This window comes from Pithys albifrons, chromosome 5 (genome assembly GCF_047495875.1).
Source record: "Pithys albifrons albifrons isolate INPA30051 chromosome 5, PitAlb_v1, whole genome shotgun sequence".
NCBI classification, from domain to species: Eukaryota; Metazoa; Chordata; class Aves; order Passeriformes; family Thamnophilidae; genus Pithys; species Pithys albifrons.
In genome coordinates this window covers 35,860,025-35,883,242 of record NC_092462.1, presented here as the reverse complement: position 1 = coordinate 35,883,242, position 23,218 = coordinate 35,860,025, and positions in this window count along the sequence as shown.

The window sequence follows — 23,218 nt, the reverse complement described above, 5'->3', positions numbered from 1 at the left end:
AGCAGAGGCCTGCCATTTCTCCTTGGGGAAAAAATCCCTCTGAGTCCATCATCAGCTGAAATACAATGGTTCTATCTTGAGGCAGCTAGGGATTTCCTTACACTGAGATGATTTTCATTAACTCCCTTCACTGTCCTAACAGGTTGGTCTTATGTGAGATCCCTCAAGGCTGTTCCAGCAGCTGCCCAGCTGGAAACAGGCAGACTAAACAAGCTGCAGCACCCTTCTAATGAATGGTCACTAAACCTAAAAGATGTTGCAACTGAAGTACAAGATGTAATATGTTCTCCTTTCTTTGGAATATTTGAAGTTGGGTTCTGACATAAATTAGTACTTGACTTGATGCTGCACATCAATAATCAAAAAATTAATTATAAAGTGATTACTGATAAAACTCATGAAAGACGCAAAAATGACAGAAACAATGATTAAAAGAAGCAGGTGGTTAACATGAGTTTGTGACGGGGTATTTTACTGGAACCAAGTACGAGTCATATATTTCATATATTTAAGGACAAGGAATTCAGTCTACACGTTTAGAGACTGTCCATGAAACAGTGACTTTGAAACCACTTAGGTTTCATAAAGTGTCTGTGTTGATACTTCAGTTCAGATGAGGAACATGTGTTGTGAAACATCCAGTCTGAGAGACCAGACTGGATGTAGTCCAAAGTAATATCTGCCAGAAAGTGTGAAGTGGGGGCATGCAGCTGCATGAGAGTTCTCTGGGTGACTTGATAGCAAAAAGGGTTGAAGTGTGAACACAGTCTGTAAGATAAAACATTATTTTGCAAATAGACGTGGGTTTACTTATGCTCACATGATCAGAATATTTTATACAGTTCTAGTATCCACAGTTCAAAGGATCATAATAATATAATCAGAATTCAAAAAGATGTCCTAGAGTAACAGACATGGCCATCTGGATCTGCAAAGTGCTTTTCTTTGTTTGTTTGATTCATTGTATTATAAATAGTTTGATAAGGCAGTTAAATGCCTCCCTGACATCCGATCCCATCAGATCTCGGAAGCTAAGCAGGGTCAGCCCCAGATTAATACTTGGATGGGAGACCTCCTGGGAAATGCCGTGTGCTGTAGGTTCTAGTCCTGAGGACTTCACTGTCACCATCCAAGCTCTCTCGGCCGTGGCAGATGAACCCCAGGACTTAAACGGTGGGGCCAGTTCTGCGCACGCTTTTCCTCACCTAAAATCCACTGCGCAGGCTGGAAGGGCACACCCACGTGGGGAACAGCCCCTCCCAAATCTTCGTTCGCGAAGCCGAGCCACACACACACACAAAAAGTTTGATTGTTGTGACTAAGAATCCTCACGAATATTTTTATAGACTAAGAAGCTTTTTAATATACTTGGCAAAAGATAGATTTGAACTCATGTCTGGAAGACAGACAAATCTAAATTGGTGATATGCACCATCTTTTTTTTTTTTTAATGCTGGAGATTATTAACTTTTGGTACAAGCTTTCTTGGAAGTTCATGATTTTTCCATCTCTTCATATCCCCAGATCAAGAGAGAATGCTGTCCTGGAAGATGTACTCTAGCTAGCCACAAATTACAGATCCTACTGCAGGGAGAACTGCGATACACACCAGGTCAAGCTAAACAGTATGAAACAAATAGTCCTTTCCAGCCCTAAAGTCTATGAATCTGTGTTATCAAATTTATATGTGCCACTACTGAAACCTCATTTTTTAGTCTCTTTAAGACCACAAGTTCACTGACACCTCTGCTATCTAGTTTCTAGCATGGTCTTATTTCTGGAATTAGTAACTCTCTGTCCTGCACACTGTCAAGGCACTTCTTGCAGCCAGTGCTTTCATGAAGATAAGGTGTTCTACAAACATAAGAGCATAATGCTCTTGTGACAGGTGGTGCTGTGATGTAACCTTAATTAATCAAATGTACTTCATGGGATTTTTTCCAGAGAGACTTACAAGGGCACTCTCTAGCTGAGGGAATGAGCGGAGGGAAACATGGTTAAAAAGAGGTCTGATATTATTTCAATATGTATTTTTATCTCAAAGACAAGATTCTGACATTTTATTTTATCTCAGAACATTTTCAGCATCTAATAACCTTAGACAAGATTCTGACATTTTATTTTATCTCAGAACATTTTCAGCATCTAATAACCTTATAGAATTTTAAAATTTTCTGCTAAAATCTGCCATAGGACTTTTAAATTTTATTTTCTCCTCCATCCCCTTTTCTGGACTGGGGAATGAGATTAGTTACAGAAGCTGTATTTTTAATAACTATATTATTTTCTTGAGGAAGCTTCTGTGTTCCATGTGTCAGCATGAAATGGGGGTTGACATTTTAAAGGAAGGTAAGTGATTATCTTGAGCGGGTGGGGGTTTCACAGCACTGTTTAGAGAGAAATCTATTTTATTCTGGTCTCTAAAAACTGAAGACTTAAAGCATCATGGAGACTGAGCCATTGGTGAAGGCAATGAGTCAAGGCACTTTCCATTCTTAGATCTAGTTTTAAGTGATTCAGAGTATGTGTTACAAATAGAACTAAAATAAAATTTATTATTATGGGGCCACATATCTGTAGCTGTAGTTTCTTGATTGCTGGACATTTAGAGGAACAATAGGGAAAATTAACCCAAACGGAACAAATTCTCACAACAATGAATAAGAAATAATTTTACCTGAAAAGTTTAACAGTCTATAACATGAGCAATTGAAGAAAAGCACTTCATATATGGCACAAAAAATGTATATGATGCGTGAATATATTCTAAATGCAGTTGATGCACATATAACTAATAATGAAAAAATAAATAAATAATCATATTTTTAAAAATACAATAGTTAAGGCTATTTTGAAAATCAGATAGAAGTAGTTAACTTTTTATGACAGAAAAATCTGTATTTATTCAGTGTTTAAAGGCGCTTTTGGAGTCTGAATACAGAAACCCTTGCATCGATGCACACTGAGCACCTGGGCTCAGCATCCTGGTGCTGAATCCTGTCTTTTACTGTCTTTCATAATGATAAAATGATCTTAATCTGTATGAAGTAATCAGATATGTTAGCATTTTAATCCAAATGATTTTAGACTTAAGGCTATTTTGTTAGCAATCTCATTTGCCTGAGTTTGTCTGTAGGAAGGTCTCTCTCTCATAGACCTGCCTGTCTCTAGCATCTCCGACTTTTCCGTGTTGTCTAATTTCCTAGTAACCTATGAAAAACTAAGTGGGTTTAAACTGCTTGTGTAGCAGCTTGTACAAACTTGTATATGCTAATTTAATATCTTACTCTATCTCCAAGTAATTATCAAATATTATTTCTAAAATTACCTTAAACTAAAAAGTGTATGTAGTTCTGTTCACTCACACAACTAAAAGAGTGGTGAGTAAATGGTAGCTTTATATCTCTGCTGTAGACTACAAATATTCATACAATGGATGTAAAACCAACAGTAGATGGTCTGTCAGATATATCAGTCACAAGCCAATAATATTCACAGAAGGCTTTGACTCACTTTCCTTCATAATAATAAGTAAATTCAGATAAAATATGTTTTTTTAAAGTTACTTTGAATACAGTTGCTGCTTTGGTTTTTTTTTGTTAGTTTGCCCCATGCTGATGGAAGCGCAAAAACTAAAATTCGTTGTTGACATGCTTGATTAACATTCTTAAATAGTCTTTTGTTTATGTCCTGCAAATTAATAGCATCAAGTCCAGTTGCTTGGAGACGGAGTAAGTATTTCTGTGTTTAGAAATGAAAGGAGCTCTGGGAATTACATGAAAAATATGTTTAATTAAGTAGGGAATTATATGCATTTAATTGAAGACATTGTAAAGAAGGCGCCTCACTTTGTGTTTTTTAGCTAGTACAGAAGCTGTCCTGTTAAAGTGAACCTGCTGTCCAATTCCATTCTTGTACTCTCAACTAAACATATTTCAGCTCAAAACCAATATAACAAATAGTACACTTGCTCAGGAGATTGAGGCTTATATTATTTTTTTATTCCAGTTGATTCTACAGAGATTTACTCCATAACCAGATAAGTTTCTCTCCTGACTCAGAGCTACTGTAATTATAAGAGAAATGCCTTGAGTGGTATACACTGTGTTGCCGTTCACCCAACCTCGTGCCAAGTATCTTTCAGAGTCACTTTCCTCACTTTTCAGATGGATTTTGAGGGGAAAAAATCAAACAAATCAGCGCTCTGAGTTAAAAAGTATTAGGAGTTTCTTTACAAACATTCACCTGCATCAAGATATACTTTTGAGCCTGTTCTGCAAAGTGATACAGTCTATTTCTGATGAAAAGAGGCTCTGCCTCTATGAAGCTCCTTATCCTAGTCTGTCCTGTGACCAGCTGAGAGCAGCTCCACAGGAGGACTGAAGCAAAGGATTTGTGCTCTTTTGAGGATCAAGAACATCAGTCACTGCTGGAGGTATGTGCTTCTCCTTCTCATTGCGCTCTGTCAAAATGCCATGGTCAAGGGACATAGCAGACAGCAGAGGTAACCTTGGGGAAGCTTCGTTGAAGTGCTTTATTAATAGAAAATTTGAGAAGGGGTGAAGCTCAACAGTTACGAAGCCACATCTTAACAAGTGTATAAGTGTGTTATGCTTGTTGAAATGTGTAGTAAGTACTCTTAACAATTAAGTTTTTATTTCTAACTTGAAGGATGATGAGCTGCCTAAAACTTTGCTAGCTGCTGAATGTCTGATATCTTTAGTATGCACCACTGAGCACATGCAGCCCATATTTCCCAGTTCAGACCAAGAAAATCCCCTTTCTCTTTAAACATCAAGAATATAAATCTTCTCCTCTTCAGTTTACAAGAATCTAATGACCATTGGAAACTCAGCAGAAACGTTCAAAGCCCTTGACTCCTTTTTGTGTTTAACCTCTAGTTTCAGAAGCAGCAATTTGAGTAGAGTTGCTCTGCCCAGAAAGTGTGAAAAGGTAGTGACTGGTGAGTACTGGTTTAACTGCAAGATCATTCCTGAAGGCTGATCTTTTGAGACGATAATGATAATAAGAATGTGAATTTATAAAATGGCTCAGTGTTTGAACTGCAGCATCACATCAACACTTGAGTATGTCAGATATGGACCTTGATCAGTTATGGATAAAAGAGGTGTCATGGGCTGAGATAAGGACAGGGAGAGATCACTCCCCAGTTGCCATCACGGGCAAAACAGACTTGATTTTGGGAAATTAATTGAATTTATTAACAAATCAAAGTAGGATAATGAGAAATAAACCCAGATCTTAAAAATACCTTCCCCCAATATTTTCTTGGATTTTAAGATGTTCCTAAATTCTCCACCTCGTCCCCACCAGTGGTGCAGGGGGATGGAGAATGGCTAGTTAATCACACGTTTCTTCTGCAGCTCCTTTCTCCTCAAGGGAAGGACTCCTCACACTCTTCCTCTGCTCCAGTGTGGAGTCCTTCCCGTGGGAGACAATCCTCCATGAACTTTTCCTTCCAATGGGCTACAGTTCTTCACAAACTGCTCTGGCATGGCTCCCTTCCACCAGGTGCAGTCCCTCGGGAATAGGCTGCTCCAGCTTGAGGCCCCCATGGGGTCAGTAGTTCTGCCAGCAATTCTGCTCCAACATGGGCTTCCTGTGAGTCATAGCCTCCTTTGGGCAGACCCCTGCTATGGTGTGGGGTTTGTCCATGGGCCAGGAGGAGATCTCTGCTCCCCGGTAGTTATCTGTGGGCTGCAGGGCACTCTCTGCTCTGGTGCTTGGAGCACCTCCTCCCCTTCCTTCTCCTCTGACCTTGGTGTCTACAGAATTGTTTCAGAGAAAAGCAGGGTGAGAATACCTAGGCAATAACTTTTTTTCCCTTCTTAAATATATTATCACAGGGGCACTATCACCACTTCTGATTGGCCCAGCCTTGTCCAGTGGCAGGGCCATCTTGGAGCCAGCTGGCACTGGCTCTGCTGGACATGAAGTAAGCTTCTGGCGGCTTCTTGCAGAAGCCACCCCAAAACAAGGCCATGCAACCCCAATACAGGAGATGTAGATCTACAGCAGTGAAAATATAGGGAATGAAGCCCAATTTTTTGAAGGAAAAATGGAAAAAAAGAAAAATAATTTGTAAATATACTTCAAATGCTGTTTGTTCATATTATTGAGTTCTACGATAAAGACCTCATCTGTGAGTACATTGTCTGAGTTTTAAGATTTTATATTTAACTACAACTCACTTAACAGTCTGATCTGGGTAGCTGCTTTTCCTGTAATTTTAAGGTGGCTGAATGGTTTATCCTTTCATTTAGGTCTTTGCTCACCTAAGCATACATGCAATGTCTAGAATAATGAGAATCTGCAGGTCATTTTGACAGAATTCAGAACTTGAGTAAAGCCTCAAACAGAGCTCCTGCTGAGCTTCCAAACTGTGTGCTACAGAACAGATCAGCCTGGAAGCAACTTCTGGAGCTTGTCTATTCCAACCATTTTTCTCAGAGCAAGATTGTTGAGAGGAGGTTGCTCAGCTATGTTCTGAATATCCGCAAGAATGAAGACTTCACACCTATCTGGGCAGCCTGTTCCAGTGTTTGATCACCCACAATGTAAGCTGTTTTATCTAATATTTAAATGGTCCTGACCTCAGGGCCTTTTCTGTCTAGGTAATTTTGAGCTGGTCAGCTCCCAGCACAGACTGGTGCACAGGATTATCCTTCAGGTGCAGGAATTTTTATTTCTCTTTGTTTAACTGCAGGAAGCTCCTGTCAGCCCATTATTCCAGCCTGTCCAGATCCCTCTGATTGGTAGCAAAACCATCTGGAGCATCCTGCCAATTTTTAATCATCTGAAAATGGAATGAGAAAAACAGTATTTGAGATTCAGAAAACTCACATGTTTTACCAGTACAGCATCTGAAACATCACTGCAACAAGAGCTGAATTGTGGGGTTGACAGTTACCAGATTTTTTTATGATATCTGACCTGTCTTAACAGTACTTGCAAAAATCACTGACATAGTCTTTTCAAATTCATCATTTTCTGGAAGTGTTCAGAATATGCAGTTTTAAATTGTGTAAATATTGTGCACTTTTAAAAGAACCATAACAAGAAATTCAGATAAGCCCCTTTTATCAAGTGTACATATAAAGTAAGCAAATTTAATTAACCCTATGATCTTCCCAATAAATGTCCCCCCAAATAACTGTTATCTCTTAATTAAAAATATTGTTGAATTAATAATTTTAAATATTTAATTATATCATTAAAGAGAAGAGAACCTATGGTAGTTGAAGTACTAATTCAGGAGACTTAAATTGAGTTCTTTACTGGGATTTTTTTTGTGACTTTACATAGACCTGCTAACAGCGAATTGGCAGAGAAAGCCTGAATCATTCACTCACACTTCACACAATGAGAAGAACCATATGGTAGTCATCTCATGTAGTAGGGGTTCCTAGAATACTCTTTTTATGTGCTTCTCTTCACTGCTAGCCTCAAACTCATCCCAAAACTGACAAGAAACTGTCTATAGTGAAAAGTAAAGATGGTTGTTTTTTCAACTCTGTTCTTGTTAGATGTTAATTTAATATGGCCTGCGTTTGAAAAGGCTAGATAAAAAGCTCTCTGCAAAGGCATTGTTGCAGTCTTGGTAGAATTTTGAAACAGCAAAAGGCTCCTGTGCACATGTGCCTTTCTTCCAGTATGAAATGGAAGCAGCAAACTTCAAAACTATACACAGACTGAGATAGATGGAAATCATTAGATACCCATCGATAAGTTTGATTGAGAGGTCAGATCTAGTGTCTATTGTATAGATGGAACATGATGAGGGACAAACATTCTATAGTGATGATCTTTTCATTGCAAGGTAGGTAATTTTATCTCCAGTAGAAATATCAAGAGGTTATTGTGGAGAGAGATTATTATTTGTCACAAAATAAAGCATCTATTTGAGATTCCTGATATTTGATTTCCAAGACTTATAAACTACACTGGAAAGAGTTACCTTTGAAGATGTTTCTTATGTCTCTGTTAAGGTTTAAGGCTGAGAGATCAAAGGTAATGTGACTGGTTTGTATGTTTCCTTTCTGAAAGTGTGATCTGGACTACTGTAGCTTTGATTCCAGCTGGGTCTTGAAAGTAGATCATCTTACACCTAATATCCCTGGAAGGCTCCATGCAATAGAAGTCACGTGATGTCTAGGAAGACAGACTAGTGATAGTATAATCAAGGTAATGACATTGTTTTACTCCCAGTATGCCACCATGTTTCATATACAATATCTTTCTTCTGTTGTCTTATCTTAGAACTGTAGTTTCAGCTCTTTTCTCCACTACCTTCAGATGGGAGGCCATAACAAATGGTGTAGTTTCCTAGATAGCACAATCTTGAAAATTTTCAATGGGAAGAGTATCTTCACAATGTTAATATGAAACTTTGAAGGCACAAGTTTTCTAGAAGGGACTATGAGTATTAAAGAACCAACCTATGGGGACTAATGCCCTTAACACTTTCTGCTGATTATTAGCTGAAAATATAATACTATGGCTTGGGTTTTTGTGTATCCCGCTTGAAAAGCCTGTCTTTTTCAATGCACAGTGGAAGATAACTAGGCACTTGCACAGTTTTAGCCCATAATCTCTCTTTGATTCAACTTCACATTTATAAAATAATTGTGATGCTTTCTTATCTCACAGGGAGTTGCATGGCTGTATATACCAAATCACTGTGAGATTCTGAGGGACAAAGGTCTGTAAATAGAGAACAGCTTGAAATTTTCAAATGGCAGGAAAGTAGAAGCGTGAGATAATAGCATTACTGCTGTTGTCTGACCTACTAAAAGAGAAACAAGGCACTTCTCATATAAACAGATCTTACATTGCATTTTAGATAGAAACAAAAGGAAAAAGGACAAAAAGTAAAATTTGCATGTGAGAGCACAATGGAACTTCTCTGTAAGATGTCATGCTGTGTACTCCAGCCAGCCACACCTGAAATTTGGGAGGTACTTTGCAAGCAGAAGTGAAGCACAGCTTGCTTTGTTTCCCTTGGGGAACTCATAGGTGAAAAATCTAAAACAGGCTCTAAAAGGACAAACCCCTAAGGCTGTGAAACATCACCTGACACCAGTTTAAATTGAACTATATTAACATAGAGTAAAACACATGAAATGCATTCTTTTCTCAATTATGGCTCAAACTTACAGTTTATTAGTTGCTGGCAGGAGTGGAAAACAGAGAAGCCCTTATACAGGTATTTAAACTTGGCAGCTTGCCTAAATCTACTAGAATACATATCACATAGGTGTGCCTGTGGACTGGACACAGGCATATCCTGCAGCCCTACTCAGCTACTTGCTTACCAGTCTGTTGAGACAGAGGTAGGAAAGAAACAACACTCCCAAACTGACCTAGGCTGCAGCAAGGAAAAATCCTTCTTAGGGATTAAATTTTAAAAAGAATGACATTGTGTTAATTCCCTTGCATTAAGAACTTGCAACAAGACTACTCAAACTATCATTCTCAGGTTTTTTATTCATCATTCTGAAACTTTTAAAGTAAAGATTGGCTGAACCATGGTACCACTATGACAGAATATATATTCCATTCTGCAGTGTTCATCATCTACTGTTGTATATAATCCATTTTCTATACACACATGTTGGGCTATTCTTATTCCATTTTCTTACTTATAATGAGGTGATGGGGTTTGAACACTAAAGACTGAGCCTGCAGTGAGAACTGTTATCTCAAAGGAACCATCCTGGTATAAAATGCTTCTCCTACTCTCTTCCAGATTAACAGTATTCTGTTAACTATTTGATAGAATAACAAAACATAAGCCTTTTTCTGTCTTCTTTTACATCCTGGGGTTTTTTATTTGAGTTTACATGATCCACAGAAATAATCCCAACCTAGGAGCAGTTAGCCACTCTTGTTCCACAGACAATAAACACTTTGGAATGCCTTCCCAGAACATAAAATTTAACCTGTTTACAATGAATCTTAAAAATCTTAAATGAACTTGCCATTACCAAGAAAACATCCTATGCCCCACTACCCCTTGGAAAAAAAAGAAGAAGGAAGAAAAAAAAACAATAAAGAGAAAGGAATGAGACATCTCTTTGAAGTTCTATAGAGTCTATAAGACAATAATAATCCAAACTGTGTTCTTTTCAAATGAAAATGTTTGCCTAATTGTACAAATTATTAATTCAGATGGAGATATATATTTTAGTGTGTCAATTTTCATTTATTTAAATTATGACACTATGAAATTGCAGCTGCACACATCCCATATATTCCTGATCAAGTAAATGCTGGAAATACAACATAAAGATTACTTTAGAGGAAACAGAAAATTCCAGAATGTGAAGCTCTTATATATATACTTTTCTGTTCTTATTTCTTGTAACTTTGCAGTCATTACTGAATAGAAAATGAACAAAAAAAAAATCCGATTTTTTTTTTCTATTCCACTAGGTGGGAAATAACTCTGAATTGGCCCAAGGAATGACACAGAAGGGTGCAAAAATGATATGAGACTCATTTTGCAGAGGAAGAAAATAAGGCAGAGGTTTTCCAGGAAGTTCTTTGCAATGTCAGCTTCTCCAGCAGAGTTGCCTTTACCAGGCAGCTTCACTCTCCCTTCTTTCACTCTGTTGAAGCTGCCTGTGCTGCTCAGGCAGTGCTCATGCATGTGCAGCCACGGTGTCAGAGTAGCAGCTCTCCAAACCTTAGCTCTCCTTGTCCTCCAGGTAACAGCCCCAGCACTGGCTGGGTTAGTAGTGCCAAGTGTTTAGATGGAGCAGCAATGTGGTTTGGATTTCATACTGTCCTACTGTCATTAGCTGCACTGGGCTGTGTCTTGATAAGGAATTTGTGATTAAATTAAATTAGTGGGTTCATTTAATTTTGGTTCATTGTGTTTGTTTATAGTTATCAACTTCTACAACAATAGGTTTTTTCTTCTTATCTTCTGATTAACTTCCACATTATTCATTAGCTGCATGATTAGCAGGGAGTTTTTCACAGTTGCCAAGGAAATCCTTATCGGATTTGGTTTTTGTTTTGCTGTTTCTTAGTGGCATTCTCAAATCAAAGATTTAGAGTGTGTATTCAGGTTATTAAACTACAATTTATCTGTAATAGTATAGAGCTGCCTTTTTGTGATGACTTCAGCTTGTGCACCTTATTACTGACTAACTTCAAGACAGGGGTTTATTAAATTGACATCTCAGTCCTTTTGTGTGAGCTAAGTACTTGAAATCATGCTTATATTTTCTGTTGTCTTCACAGTTTTCCATATCTTATTTTTTTTGTCTCTCCATCTTTAAAGAGAAGAAGCCTATTTTCATTGGCCAATCTGTATAACTCTATTCCCCAGATTTATACATCATTCAGTGTTCCTTTTCTTTCTTCATCCTTTCTCATAATATCAATTTTATATCAAGGTGACCTTAATTGAGCTTGGTATTATAATGTAGTGTTGTTGTAGGACCACCCGACATCACATTTATTATCTACTAGCAATTTTTCTCTGAAGATTCTGTTGCCACCAGGAAAAGAGTGATGGAACTAAGATGTATACTCATTCACATATTGATGATAGTCTGAAGGCATCTTTTTTTATTTAATCCATGCCTTTAGATTCTGCAGTTCATCACTCATCATCATTGAAGTGCAAGAAGTTAGATGAAATTTAATTGCATGAAATTTCAAAGATGCAAATTGGCCAGGGAAGGGGAGACCGTATTAAATCTATTAAGTTTTGAAGAACATCTGATGCTGACATTAAAACACCTCCAGAGGCAACAGAATTCAGTGCATGATGAAGTTCTTCAGAATCAGTCTCCTCATAAACTGACAAAAGCTTCTATATATCTGCATTTGCAAGTGGGACAGAGAAAGGCACTCAGTGCAGTAATGACATTAAGCCTCTTAATTCCCATGCTACTCTCTCAAGCAATTGTGAAACATTATGCTTATCTGCAGCTTTAAAGAGGGAAATAAGTCTAAATCATCCAATAAACATACCAGCAATGCTATTTTCCTACTGGTAGCTAGTGGGTAACTGTAAAAGCCTCTCACTTCAGGCAAGCTGGTTTGTCTGCATCTTAAAAGGCGACAGAGGAAACCTGTGATTTTTCCAGTACTGTGTCTTATTTTTTGGTCAGAAAAGGATGACTTGGAGGAGTATATCAACCTCAATGAAACCTTAATCAGGCTGAGGAGAGATGAATTGTCCCAGACACACCAGACTGACAGGACACTTCTCTAGCCATGCAATGTGAGGGAGTCTTATCTTTGGTCCCAGCTACTTGGCCTATTTTGAGAGGGAAAGAAGGGAAGGAGGGGGTGCTTCTGTGCTCTGACACAAAATTTGAATGCTTGCAGGAAGGAGGATTGCTCAAGATCTCTAAAAGTACTTTCTCTTATCTCCAGATGATAGTCTAGTAACCTTAGCAATAGTGACTCTGAGTTGTAAGGAGTAGTATTAGGCCTGAAGGAAGGAATAGGCTATTCAGATGGTTATGAAAGAATAGATAACCAGACAAATTAGTCTGGAAAAGCACTTCTTTGGTCTGAGACTACATGTTAGCTTTAAAATTTGATGTGTGGTCTGTAATCAGTTAATGAATGGAAGCGAAAAGCTTTGTGTGAACAGAAATTGCTCTCATGTGTGCAGTGCATGCTCATTTAATAATGTACTGTAATGTGTCTTTAAGATTAGTTTTTTAAGAGAATACTTTAAAAAGTTAGGTAGATATACTCTGCTTTTCCTTTAAATCTGACTTGCCATTAGATTTCAGTAAAAGCTTTTTGTAAGAAGGTGCTGCAGCAGTATGTTTTGTTTGCATAAAGGCGCACACCTTGTACAAAATAAAATCCATCTAAGTGGTTTAGTACATAACTAAATTTAAGCTTTTGTTTTGCTGTAAACACATGAGCTGTGATTAGTTTCATTGACTTTAGGGCAGCTCACATACCTGAGTTTTGTTCAACAACCTCTGCACAAACTGAGAAAGAATCACTTGCTAAACACTGAAATAATAAAGGTAAGAACAATGGAAGGTAGTCTTGGTTCATTCCAAATAACTCCTTAGTTCTCAAATGTAAAAGTCATTTTTTCCTAGCCTCAAATCCCATTTAGTGAGCAATATTACTGTAGAAATATTCTCTGAATTTTTATATCAGAGTTTAATACCATCTCCCCTTTCTTCCCATAATGCTCAATATACCTCACGATCATTTTAATCCAATTGAGAACAATGATCACCCACTTTGTCCCCAGATTTCTTCTTAAAAGCATCTCTATCTACTTTCCCCACCACTTCACTGATATGAGTGCTTTTATGCAAACAGGGAGTGAAGAGGAAAAAATCCTTGAACTAGTTTTCTTTTATTATCTTGGGCTATTTTCCACTTTCATTGTCGTAAATTGGCATTATAGATTACAACTTCTCTACTTTTTATGAGCACAAGGCTAAGTTTTGAAGTTTGGCAGATGAATAATAGAGAACAAAAATAGTTATGCTTGCGGCAGTCCCAGTGTTTGTAGTAGTGAAACAAGCACCTCTGTGAGCTCATGGGTCCTAACTCACTGACTTCAGTGAGATTGTGGTAATTGTGATGCTTTCTCCTTCCCATGATTTTTAGCTAGATTTTGGGATAAAAATGGTTGTCTGGAAAAACTGAGACGACAGCTACGAGATATTTCTACTCCTTTTTTTTTTTTTCCTTTCAATCTTACATGTCCTCTCTGATGTGCTGCCAGCTTTGGTTAGAGATCTCACAGAGTATAATTTATATAGATGAGAAGCCTAGTTACCAGACTTCCTGAGCATGTCGATGATCACAGGATTCAATCTACTTCAGTTCATACTTCAGCCTGTGTCATAATGACTTTAGAGTAATTAACCAGCTTTGCCTAATAACCACATATGGCAGTTCGGAATATGTTTTTCTTATTAATCCAAACATTCTGCCAAAGAATCTTGAGTCTTATTCCATTGCTGATTTCAATTAGGCAGTTTTGTTACAGTGATTACTTAAAATGAAAAGAAGTAAGAGAATAATTAATTATGAATTAATTATAGATTATTAAACATCATTACATCACAGGAAAGCTGTATCAGTTTTCAGAGTAGAATAAAATTGGACAGAATCCGTCCAACACAAATTATGTTGGTTTGCTTATGGGAACTTGTCATGGAAAGAGCCACAGTTCTATGACAGCAGAAACTCAAACATGAGGAGGCATTTCTTTAATGTGAAAATCAGAGGATGAGATCCTGCCATAGTCACTGCTGCACTTTGTAGTGTGATGTCCAAATCTGCGCAGGTCACTCTTTTACATTTATGTCAGTCCTGCCTTGGCAGCACCATTAATATCAGTTAACACAATTGTATTAGCATTTATTTTCTTTAAAGAATTGGTGTCAAAACAGCTTGACTTTGTGTAATTGTTTTCCATTCTAACTCACAAATGGGGAACCCCTAACCATCTGGGTGAGTAATAGCTTCTGGTCACTTCCTGGCAGCCCCCTGGAATGCTAGTGTCCCACTGTGTCCCCCTTGTGTGGTGTGTGGGGCCAACCCTGATGCAAGTAAGCTCTGCGAGCCTCTGTGTGCACATCCACTGGTGCTCTTCCAGGCTGCCCCACTTGCCCACACTTGCCCATGGGACCACAGGAGTCGTTGCTCTATTAGCACATGGAAGTGCCATGTGTTTCGGGAATCCCTCCTTGCTGCCTTGGTAAAACTCTTTCCCAAGGCCACAGAGACCAGTCTGTAGGGGCTCCAAGTGTTATTTTATATCATGGCAATAGTCCATCTGCTTTTTGGCTTCTTTGATTAGAGCTGTAATTAGTATAACGGAAACATTGCATCATCTGGCTTAAGTCTAGATTTTTAAATGAAGAGTTAGATCTTGTCTTCCTCTTTATTCCTTCTCCTTGAGCACGTTCTGTGTGAGCAGTAGGTGTTAGCTTCCTGCCTCTCCTGACATGCTGGTAGCCCAAGATCCGTGCCACCCTGCTCTGCCTGTCCTCTGTCGCATGAGCCTGTTCCTGCTCCCACTGCCAGCATCACGGGTGGTGCTCCTTGGCTAGTCCCACTTCTGTGCACATCCATCCCTCAGGCTGCAGTTCCTGTGCTGTCCAGACCTCCCTTTTGCCCCCTTCAGGTCTGGCCACCCAGAGACTCAGTGTCTCATCGCAGGGGTGTACCTTGGCCACACTGCATGTAACCAACAGGCAATGCTGCACCTCTCAGCACCCTCTTTAAAGTCTCTTCAGGGAGGATAATAATGAAAATACCTGTTAAACAAAGTATTTATTAAGGAAAAAATTCATTGTAGCTCATGCTTTTCTTTATTCCATCCAGCTGAGGGGCAACTCAATGTGTAATATATGTATAATAAAAATAGCTATACAACTTACTTAAAATTCAAATCATTTTCCAAGAATTTTCTGAGTTCCCCCGCCACATGATTTCTGGTGTTAATTATGCTTCCCTGTAGGATCAACGCTTTACTCATTTAAATATGTTGTAACACTATTGCCACCAATTTTTTTTACTGCTTCAAAAGGCAAATTGCTCTATGCCAACAATTAGAAAACAATTGCTTTGTTTTTCCTTTATGCAAATTATTTGACATTAGCATTTACCTTTTCAAGCAGGCATTTGATACAGGACAGGTAGCAGTATTACATAAAAGGGTAGAAAGCAGAAAAATAAACACATCTCTCAAAAGAGAGAAAATTATAGTAATCTCTGTGATAAACAGGGAATTCCTAGAAATCAAATACTGAAGTTACATCTGCTCTTGGGAAACCTGATCAGCAGATATCACACACAGCAGGTAGGGCATGTTCTCACAGCACTTAGTGAAATTATCCTTACACATGTAAAACACTTGGTATGCCTGTTTTATTTTTAATCTTATGACTTGTTTTTTTTTCAAATATTAGGCACTATCTGCTTCTTGGTGACACAGAGTCTTTTTGCCAGGAAACTATCTGGGGGGCAAGTACTACTTGCCTTACATGAGCTATCCCATTGGCAGTCCCTAATCATTGTTCATTTAAGGAAAGAAGATTTGCTGCCTCTCCTTGTCTGATCTTTTAACTTCATAATTGCTTAACCATAAAAGGAAAGGAGAAAGAAGAGCAATGTCTATTCCACAGAAATGCTCATGTTTGTTTGCTTGCTTGCTTGAAAAACACTGGATATTACTGGGAATTTAGCAAAGATTATAAACCGAAATTGACAGAGTAGTATGTCCCTTTTTGGCTTTGATTTTTGATTTCTTGTCCTTTCATTTGCTGTTTGGGATTATGAAGCAGTCACTAACTCAAGACAGAGATGTCCATTTTGAGGCACTGAAAGTGTTTCAATTCAGCTTAAGTGCAGGAACCATCTGATACTGAAGGTTAGAGATGGTTCTGTGTAAGAGCAGTAGTTGAGGTTTGCTACTTTGTTCAGTCAACATTAGGATTTTCAAAACATGATTAGGTTGGGGAATGTTGTTTGGGTGTTTTTCTCTAATACAAATATTATCTTTACTGTTCTTGCTTAGGTGTCAGAAAGTTATGTGGAATAGTTGAAGTACTTGAGTTTGTAAAACACTTGTGCTTTTAAGTAATGTAACCAATTTTCCTATTTAACTACAGTGTAAAGAGCATGTGTGCTGAGCACACTGACACTGAGATTTATGCAGTTTGTACAGAGTGGGAGTCACCGGTTTGCTCACACAGCACTGGGGCATCCTCCAGCAGCTCTGCAAGAGAGTTACCTTTTCAGCGGAGGTGGAGCAGGGCACTGTGTGTCAGCTGGGTGACTAGGAAAGAGCTCTGCCTTGGCTATGCTTCTGCTCTCACAGGGCTGCACATATGACACAGCAGCTCTGGCATGAGCTCTTTGCCATGACTTAGAAGTGGGTCTCCCTGATTGGCATAAGCAAACTTAGTGGTAAACCTGAGCTGTAATGTAGTGTAAAATAACTTCATCCAAATCAGTGTGCCCAGCTGGTCACACTCAGTGAGAAGTACCAGAAGTTGTGTAGCATTGCTGAGATGGTTAGTAGCCTGTGCTACTTGTAAATCAACAGATAAACATTTACTGTATGCCATGTATATCTGAACACAACCATTAATCAGTTGCCACTTTACTTTCCTGTTATGAACAAGTAGAATTTCACAGCCTGGTTTGGGAGCATGTGCCTGTGTTCCCTACAGGGCATAGCCCTTCCCCTGCGGCTCTGCTTGTATCTGTCCTCAAAGCTTAGCTGGACTGCGGTTTGGAGCTCTTCACAAGCTGCAGAGCTGATGCTTAAATAACATACAAATGAACTCTGTTCCGCCTCCTAGCTACTCTTGTACCACGTCTGCTTCACAAAGCATTGCAGGCTTTCATGTCTTTCTCTGGAGGAATAAATCTGAGACTTCATTCACATGAAAAGTCTTACAGGTTAAGGGCCCAAGCACATCCCTATAAATAATGCTTTAGCCTTATTTTTTCCTGTGTGCACTTTGAATTTTTTGTGTGCCTCCTAAGGCCTTCAGGTTATTATCACAGTGAATACCACTACATTTTATGTACCATGTTGGAAAAGACAAGTTGTTTTCCTTCAACCTAAAGAACTAACACCTAAATCTAGTCTGTGTATTGCTGCTACTTGACATCCTTTCTTCTATTAATTCCTATGATTCTGTTTCTTTCCAAAGTAGACACCTAACTACCACTGATCTCTCTACTTTGATATGTTTTTCAAGATACTGCAAGTACTTAAAATTTAATAAAAACTGTTAGGTTAGACAGGTTTTTTTAAAATATTATTGTAGTTGTATAAAAATAAAGTCAAAACCCACAAACCAGTGTTTCTTTTATTTTCATAACTTTCTTCAAAGCTAAGTATAGTCCTTTTAATTTTTAAATTACAAGTATTAATATGGTTTACTATAAGTCTAGCTTTGACATATTGTACTGTGTACCACAAAGTATTATTAGTGATCACATAGCTTATGCATTAAAATCTTCATTAACTATAACTAAAATTAATTGATTAATTGATTTAACTTAAGAGCTACAAGCCTGAACACCAGACCATTAACAAAATTGGAGAACAGAACCAGAGTCATGTAAAAGTGCAATTTCTTGGAAAATGGTTATCCATAAAGAGTGTGTACTTTGGCATTGATTTTATTGTCACAATCAATTTAAATATGTCTTTCAAAATGTCTTTCTGATATTTTAATATCTGACACTTTCAGCCTAGTGTGTGGGAAGGAAAAACAATTACACATTTCTCACTGGGCTGCCAGATGATCTCTTGGTGGAATGACCCTGAGGTCAAAGATATAACCAACTACTTACTGCTTTTTACAGTGTTTTTACTGGGACTATTTTTATTAGAGTTATAGTGGATGCTGTTACGCATGTAGTGAGTCAGGGCCTTGGGACATTTATGCCACCTGTCTTCCCCTCTTAACAGCTTTGATCTTGCATGCACTGGTTGGAAAAATTATTGTGCCATTTTTCAGTTTCAGCCTGCAGTGGTTTAACACAGCTACTGACACTTTTTCACAATATGAGTTGATACAGACAAGCATTTTTGAAGAAAGCCCTAGGCTAACAATAATATTTATATCTTCTGCCATTCATGGAAAAGCAGAGCAATAAAGCAGGCAAAGGAACTAGTATGTGTTCCCTTTTGCTCATTAATGTTTCAGCAGATTCTGTGGGTGTTCTGTGGAAGAGTGGTTGCTTTCATTTTCTCATGAAAAGAAAATGCTGTATTTCTTATTCAAATCTATTGCCCATGAGATTCTCCTTTAAGCTTTTTCTTGAAGGATGTTGTTCATCTCCTTTATACAGAGATATTCACAACACAAAAATATATGTGCATTGAACAATGCTGGATTGGCCTTGAAAAAACAGATGCACTGAAGAAATAATATATGACGAATGAAGATGGAGAAACAGAGAACCTATAACAGGAAGTGCCTACCACCTTACAGGCTGCATATCTGTTTGAAGGAGCAGGGGAATGGTTCTTAGAAAGTCAAATCTCTCCTTTCCGTGGTGGCACATAAAAGCTACCATGCTGTATTTCTCATCCTGAAGGTTCTGTCAGTCTGTCTCTGTTTCCCTTGATACAAAGAATATCCAGCTTCCACTGCTCTTTTCTGTGGCTGTCTTGCAACACACATTTCTGTTCTCTCTCGATGTCCATCACTGTGAGGGGCTATGTATCCTTCTCATATGCCTACAAATTTTAAAAGTGCATTTCCTCTGAGCTGCTTAAGACTCCCATCACTTTCCCTTCCCTAATAACTGCTCAATCTCAGAAAGCTTATAAAAGCACTTATGATCCTAAAGTGGAATGTAGAAGGAAAATAGAATTTGGATTGTGCTATTCCACATTGTTTCTGTTGGTATGCATTTGGGTAGTTTAACAAAAGCAATAATTTTCAGCCTATATTATTCTTTACTACAGTCCAAATATCTCCTTCTGAAGCAGAATGTGGCAACATGGTGGTAGCAGAAAGTTGTGAGGTACAGACGGGCCTGATGCTTCGCTCCAACATCTGCTAGAGAAACAGAAAGACTTATGATCCTGAGATGAAATGATCTTTTCTGCTACTGAAGAACTGAAAGCAGCAGTCAGGAATGCCTGTGCAGTACATGGGACCAGATCCACAGCACTTTTCTGTCCAACATGTTTGGATTTCTGTTAGTTATAATGCCCTGTATTGACTGATCTAAGTTGTGGGGTTTTTTTTAAAGGTAATTCATTTAGAAAGTTCAAAGAAACCCATTCTGTTCACCTGCTCACATTTGTTTATAGAAATATCACACAAGCATTTGGACCCAAAGCAACCTACAAGATTTTTAATGAAAAATGTCCCTAACAGAACAAGTGATAAATCATCCTTTTAAGAGAGAAAATAGGCTATTGTAGATAAAATGGGACTGATTAAGAATAATTTAGAGAATATTTCTTAATCCAATCCAAGCAAGAATAGCCCTAATTTTTGATTGAGATGGCATTTTTATGTAAAGTACTTGAAAAATGCCAAAATAAATAAAATCATTTTTATTAAAGTAGGAAAATAAATTCCATTGTTTGTATTGTGTATACACAATAATATGCACATGGGATTTGTATCTATTGTTTGACATAGTGTCATCCACACATGCATGCACTTGCATGAATACACGGTACTTTTATTATTTTAATATTTGTTTCATGGATGTTCACTTTCAAATGAAAAGGACCAAAGCCTCTAGAAAGAAATCCATAGAATAATTCATAGATGAAATCCCAAAGTGTTGATGAATATATGATTTTTTTCATTTTTGTGTTTTAAAATGTCACTGTGTGGAGAAAAGTTTGGATTAAGTTGATTTCTATTATTTAGAAACTAGTCATGAAAGTTTAGGATAATTCTATTTTCGTTTGGGCACCGAGTTGACATACTCAAATTAGGATTCTAAATTTAAAAGAGAAAGTTGTGTTCTAATGGTGCAATGAATCATATCTGAAAGTTAGTTCCTTTGAAAATCATTGATAGTATAATAGTAATAAATTTAATTTAATTTAAATGCTGAAAATGAGATGATGTGAATCTGGAGGTCATCTACAGCAGTGGAATTCCAGCTGTTTCCTTTTGTGCCTAATCTCATGGTGATAGGTGAAATCTGTGTTTCCCACCAGCTTCATTTACTGCATCCACCTGTTCTTTCCCACTGTTTCTCAGTAGTCCATATCATCCTAAACAATGTGAAACTGAAGTACTACTGAAATGTCATGGACTACATAGAAAAATCTGGTAATTGGTCAAAGCTGAGACACTGAGAATTCACAGGAAGATGAGAATAATACATAGGAAGATCAGGGTGACCTTAAAACAGCATTAATAGAAATGGAATGAAATGTTCTAGTACAAGGTCAGGTACTTAAGAACTACTAATAAGAAGCCTACTATAAATTAAAAATGAGTGATAAAGACAGAGACTCAGTTAATTATAGAATTGTTATGTGATACAGCTTTGAAAAAGACAAAAGCCTTCCTGGAATGGCTACATTCAGAGATAGGGAAATTATTTTTGCTATTGTAAAAGGACTTGGTGAAATAATGGTCATTCATATTCCAAAACCAAGAGCACACTTTCATGCATAGAACTCAAGAATTATCTGGTTAAAGAAAAACACAAAACCTGACAAGAATTAACCCCTTCATTGTAATTCACAAACACTGCAGATTATGTGTTTGTTCTTATAAGAGAACATTAAATGACAGCCTGGTGACTTCAGATTCATCTTTATTTACTCCAGGTGCCTCTCTCCGCTAAAATTTTTACAGCCATGGCCCTTTACAGCTACAGACTAACTACTCCTGATCCAGTCCCATCTGATATGAAGTCATTTGTTATTTTAAATATGCTTATACTTGAAAATAAATACAGGTTATGGATTTTTAAAAAGTGAACTTTTCCATTGAAAGTTTTGCCAAAGAGGATGTGGGATGATCAGGACAAGAGTGGACTTACCTTATGGGGCAAGACTGAAATAACTCTCTCTTAGCTTATGTTAAGGAAACTTTCCAGTCTGACTGTACATGAGACTCTCTGGCAGTCACACTCCCAAGCCCAGACACTTTTGGTGCTGGGACTGAAGCCCCTTCAGAGCAACAGCCTTAGCTGGTGCCTGCAAGAGGACACTAGCAAAGGAACCCCTGGGCTTTTATTCACTCACAGTCTACACCCGCGTGCAAGACTCGTTCTTTCCCCTGGGGCTTCAGCTCCTGTCCCACTCTCCATGCCCATCCACTTCGCTGCCAGCACCCATCTTCATGTCCTTCATTATCCAAAAGGTCAGCAATTCCCAGCTCCTGCTGTGCCTCAATGTCCACTCACCTGGCTGACATCTCCAATCTCTATGCCCTTTGTTATCCCAAAGGTGAGCAGCTCATGGCCTCTTGTCTTGGGCTCCCACCCACAGTTCAATCTGCAAACTGAACTACCTGCACCAGGTGTATTCCTCAACACTTGGAAAACCTGAGCCCACAGCTGAGTAGGATTGTTTTCCCTAGAAGTCTTGTTGATATCTTCAGTAGGGTAAGTAGTTTGACACAAAAAGTTACTCCTTTAGAAAAAAATGTAAAGAAAACCTTAAATAACAGTAACAGTGATGGGCCTGAGTAACCATATATGGCAATTGTGATAAAAAGTATAAATACTGTAGGAGTTGTATTCTAGAAAAGCTGTGAAACAGGAGCAGTGGAGAAGCAAGCCCACAAAACTAATTGCTCTTCTTTGATTAGATAACAAAAGGCATTAGTTATTTACATTGTTGTGGAAGGAGACTGGGGTCAATGACCCATGACATAATTTCCAGTTCTCAGCTTTTTAGGTTTTTTTCTGATAACAAAATTGCTTTTTTTCTTTGTCAGACACCGACTTTTAAATTTATTTTACCTTTTCCAAATTCTAATTTCCAGAAAGCAGCATTCAGTTGTCTTAACTGCAACACAGATTTTCTTCTGAGTTTACAAGGTATCAGTTATATTACAGCAAAAAACCGGTCACCTTGATTAAACTGGGGGCTATCTGCTATTTGTATGTCAATCCCAGGGTGAATTAATCCCAGCACTTAGAAAGTTATTCAGTCTTTTCTATTCAGAAACTGGTATTTTACCAGGAGTAATTAAACTCAAAACAGTTCAGTGACTTATTGACCTAATGCAAAGATATCTATCAGGTCAATGGCACAACTCCAAAAACAATCCTTCTCTAATTCTAAAAGTTAGTAAGTCTATTTCTACTCACTAAAAGGTAACAACATAGGCATATTTTTGCTGTATTGTGCAGTAAGGTTCTGCGAAGAAAATACAAATACAGCTTGACTTCATAATATTGAAGAAATACTCGCTTATGATGTAAGAATGGAAGGTTTGCATAGGCTTAATTTGTAAAAAGGTTCACTCTTGCTATCTTATCTCAGTTTTAGAGTTATTTATGATCCCTAGAATATGCTACTTGGCCGAAAAAGTGATAAAATAAAAAAAGAGAGACGTTTTAAAGGCTAGTGTCCTAGTTCAGCAAGCCTGGACTATTTTATCACTGTGTGGATATGACCAAAGCTGTGTATTCTAAACCCATTTCTCATGTCATTTCTCATGAACTGTAACAATGGACCATTTGCAGCAGCTGCCCAGGGCACACCTGACCCCTCAGA